General features: G+C 51.6%; 1 pseudogene; it reads right to left on the bottom strand.

The window, feature by feature from the left end:
- Positions 1-234: 234 nt before the first annotated feature.
- Positions 235-3,175, bottom strand: LOC141583313 (Krueppel-like factor 4 pseudogene; annotated as a pseudogene).
- Between the last annotated feature and the right edge of the window lie 1,203 nt (positions 3,176-4,378).

The raw sequence follows: 4,378 nt of genomic DNA, 5'->3' as shown, positions 1-4,378 counted from the left end.
ATCTTTCTAAGTAATTGACTTCAGTTTCATTATTATTTCCTTCCTCTGCATGTTCCTTTTCATTTCTTATGGCAGAAGCTAAGTTACTAATTTGACATCTTCTTTTCTAATAGAGGTACTTAAAAATGTCATTTTTTCTCTATTATTTCAGCTGCACCCCATAGATTCTGATTTATTTTACTTTAATATCCTTCAGTTTAGAGGATTTCCTAATTTCTCTTGTGATTTCTACTTTGACAAAATTGTTTAGAGTTTTGATGTTTAATTTCTAAATACTTGGTATTTTTACAATCATGTATCTTAGTCCATTTTGGCTGTTGTAACAGAATACCATAGTCTGTGTGGATTATAAACAAAAGAAATCTATTTCTCACAATTCCAGAGCCTGGGAAGTCCAAGGTCAAGACAATAGCGGAATGAGTGTGTGATTCAGGTGTTTCCAGATTCACAAATGGTGTCTTTTCTCAGTGTTCTTACATGGTGGAAGGGGCAAAGGACCTGAATGAAGTCCCTTTTATAAGAACAGTAACCTAATTAATAAGGGATCTGCCCTCATGACTTGATCACCTCTTAAAGGCTCCACCTCCAAACACCATCACATTAGGGATTAGGTTTCAATATATGAACTTAGGGAATGACCAAAACATTCAGTCCACAGGATCACCTTATTGCTACCAAGTTCTAATGCGTTTTCATATGGTCTGAAAATACGTCTTGTATGATTTCAATATTTTCAAATGTATTGTTTGATGGCCTGAGATATAGTTTCTCTTGGTAAATGTATAATTCACACTTAAGACAATATATATTTTTTCACTGATGTTCATATGTATTTATATACATAAAGTCTGTGTGGTTAATGTTTTTGTTTTTCTAGTTCTTTGTTGGAATTTTCTATAGTTTTTAAATTTATTGCTAAAGTTTTAACATATCTAATCATGCTCATAGAATTCTCCATTTCTCTCTGTAATTTTATCCATTTTTTTGTGAACTCCGAAGTTAAGCTATTGGGCGGATTTCTGATTGCATGTCTTTTTGTTGGATTGATGCTTTTGTTATTGTGAAATGTCTCTCTCTCTCTCTTTTTTTAATCTCTGGTAATACATTTCATTTGAAAATCTCTTCTTTACTGGTAGTAATATAAGCGGTAGCAATATAATGCTTTCAACCCCCTTAGGCTTACTGTTCACGTGACATTGCTTCTTCCGTCAATTTTCATTTAACTTAGACATATGTGTGCAGGCGTTAGTCTGTTTTCACACTGCTAATGTTGTAATCAAGCGAGTTGTAAGGAAAGTGCCACACTCTGAGATAGAATCAGGAGTTCTTTGTTGCCAGTGACCAAGAGACAGCTAACGCTCAAAATTCTCTTGGCCCAGAAGAAGGGGCTTGATTCCTTTTTACACTTTGCTTAGAGAAAGGGGGTAATCACCCCCTTGCATTTTGTAAGTCCAGGAATATTCAAGTTGGATTTAGAATTGGAATGATAGAAGATCCAGTCACAGACGCCATCGATTCTTTGATTTTTGTCTTTTGGATTCCTCGTTTTTCCTGATTATCCACTCACAAGTTGACTCAGCTGGGAACCTGACCGTGAATGTAGTGCTTTCTGGCTGGGCTCCGCCCCTCATCGGGAAGACCAGGTGAAAAGGTAAAGAAACAAACAAAAACCTGAATTCTCCCTTGGCAGTGTGGGTCATATCCACTGTCTGGGATTTAAAATGCCTCTTCATGTGCAAGGCGAGGTGGTCTGACCTGGAAAATGCTCGGTGGCGTTTCTGGCACCGGAACGGGCGTTGCCCAGTGTGTTTACTGTAGTGCCTGGTCAGTTCATCCGAGCAGACGAATTTCCATCCACAGCCCTGGCAGTCACCGTGGTAAGGTTTCTCACCTGTGTGGGTTCGCAGGTGTGCCTTGGGATGGGAACTCTTTGTGTGGGTGGCCGTGCTTTTCTGGGACAGGATCGTCTTCCCCTGTTTGGCCTGGGCTCCTCGGCAGGCAGGAACCAGGCGGCTTGAGCTCTTGGTCATGGAGCGGCAGACTTGCGGCTGAGTCTGGTCAGGCAGGAAGGATGGGTAATCGGGCCCTGGGTGGGGATGGAAGCCGGGGAAGTGGCAGGGAGGGTGACAGTCCCTGCTGCTCAGCAGTTCCTCAGGTCCCAGGGGTCGGGGGCTGCCGCCCCAGGGGGACGTCGTGTGCAGCCCGCCGTGGCCACGGCTGGGAGGGGTCCAGTGCCTGAGTGGGTGCACGAGGAGACTCCTCCTGCTTGATCTGGGGGTACGGGCGCTGCGGGCCGCCGTTGTGGGGGCCGCCACCACCACCACCAGGTGGCTGCCGTCAGGGCCGTCTTCGCTGCCGCTGATGACAACTGGCTGTGTACTCGCTGCCCGGGGGCGCTCAGTGACGCCTTCAGCACGAACTTGCCAGTCACCCCAACAGCTGGCAGCTGCAGCTGCAGCGGTGGAGTGGACCCCGGCTCCAACTGCGGCTGCAGCAGGTCCGCCGCAGAGCCGCCAGAGGGGCTCACGTTGTGCATGTCCTCCAGGTCGAAGGAAGCCGTCGGAGGGGGAGCGGACTTTCTGCCACAGAGGAGACCTCCGCCCGTGGGGTCCCCACGCCTGGGTCGCCCTGCCGGCATCGGACAGCTGAAGCTGCAGGTGGAGGGTGCGCTGGCAGGGCCGCTGCTCGACGGGAACGACGAGGAAGACGCGGATGCTGACAAGGGCACAGTGGCGGCCACCGACTGCTGATGGACAGCGGACCGGAGAGGACAAGGCCCAGGTCCAGGAGGTCGCCGAGCTCCTCGGTCTCTCTCCGGGGCAGGGGGGCCAGGTTGCTACGGCTGCAAGCTGTAGTGGCTCCGGCAGGTCTGTGGCCACGGTCGCCACCACTAGGTCCCGGCATGGCCAGGAAGCACTGGGGGAAGTCCTTCATGTGGGAGAGCTCCTCCTGCCAGCGGCTAATCGGGTTATTTGGAGCACCTGCTTAACACAGTGTCCTCTCCCTTCCCGCCCGGCCAGACGCCAACGTGGAGAAAGGTGGGAGCAGCGCCTCGCTGACAGCCCTGTCAGACCCCCCAGGTGGCTGCCTCATGAATGTGAGGGCCCAGAAGGTCCTCGGGAGCCCGAAGCATCTGGGGCACCTGAGCCCCAAAGTCAACGAAGAGAAGACTTAGAAACGAAGCCAAAACCCAAACCCCCAAGTTGCCTGATGTCCTTCTTCTTTAGATTAAATATAAATTAGAGTCATCCTTTTTAAAAAGTTTCTTTGTTTACAAAGCTCTTAGAAAAGTAGACAATCTTATAAAAATAGACAATCAGCAAGGCAAGAAAGTAGGCCCGGTGGCCGGGCTGCCCTGTCTTCCACTCACCAGCGTCCTCCACCACTATCATGGTCACCTGGGTTGCTGCCATGGGCGCAGGGGCTGTGGCCAGGGCAGTGGGCAGGAGGTGCCACTCGGTGAGGCTGCCACGGCGGAGAACTGGTGGGTGCTGCAGGGCACGGAGTCTGGGGAGCTGGAGTCTGGATGCACGGAGTCTGGGTGCGCAGAGGCCACAGGCGCGGGTCATGGGCCTGTGGGTGGGGAGCGGACCGGAGGGGCGGCGAGGTCACTCGGCGGCTCCTGGTGCCTCCGCTGCCTGCCACGGCCTCTGCTCCCCACGCGCCCGCTCCTTCTCTCTGGGAAACTTGGAAAAACTCTTAATATGTGCAGATTCCTTAGGCTTTCTTGATTCTTTCCGGGCCTTAAGGTAGATTTAGAGAATTATAAATTCTTGCAACAGAAAATCTGCCTTAAAAAAGTCTTCCCGGGTGATCTTTAGGCAGCTCATCTACAGACAGGTTCTTAGACACCCTGGCAAGTTTCAATGTTGAAAATTGTTTCCTCCTCCCTCAAAGCAATGACAGGGCAGGTGGCCAATGGACGGGGACCGGAAACCGAGGCTGCCCCCGAGGGCGCGTCTAAGGCAGAAGACAAGGACCGCATCCGAAAGCACGTCCCGTCCCGTGGAGCTGCAGCATTTCAGATCAATACTGCAAATACCCCCGAACTGCCAAGGAACACGGCCCAGGCACCCTCTGAGGAGGGATTCTCACTTTTAATTCCTCTGTTCTTCATCTTCTGCTCTATTGGAACCCAAAACCTTTGAGTGGATCTCTCCCGTTCTGGGAGCGCAGCTGTTCCTGGGACTCGGCTCCAGCTGTCGCCCACTCTGGCCTAACCCGGCTGTGCCGTGGAGGTGGCGGCCCCTTTAAGGCCCCGCTGCGCCTGCGCCTGGGGCTCTCGGAGGCGGGGCCGGAGCGGAGGACCAAGCGGCCGCAGGGGGGCGGTGGGCGGCGGCTGAGACAGCGGTGGTGGCGGAGGAGAGGGGAGGGGAAG

Source organism: Saimiri boliviensis (genome assembly GCF_048565385.1).
Source record: "Saimiri boliviensis isolate mSaiBol1 chromosome 19 unlocalized genomic scaffold, mSaiBol1.pri SUPER_19_unloc_3, whole genome shotgun sequence".
NCBI lineage: Eukaryota > Metazoa > Chordata > Mammalia > Primates > Cebidae > Saimiri > Saimiri boliviensis.
The sequence above is the reverse complement of the archived record's forward strand: the minus strand, read 5'-3'. Positions and strand labels throughout refer to the sequence as shown.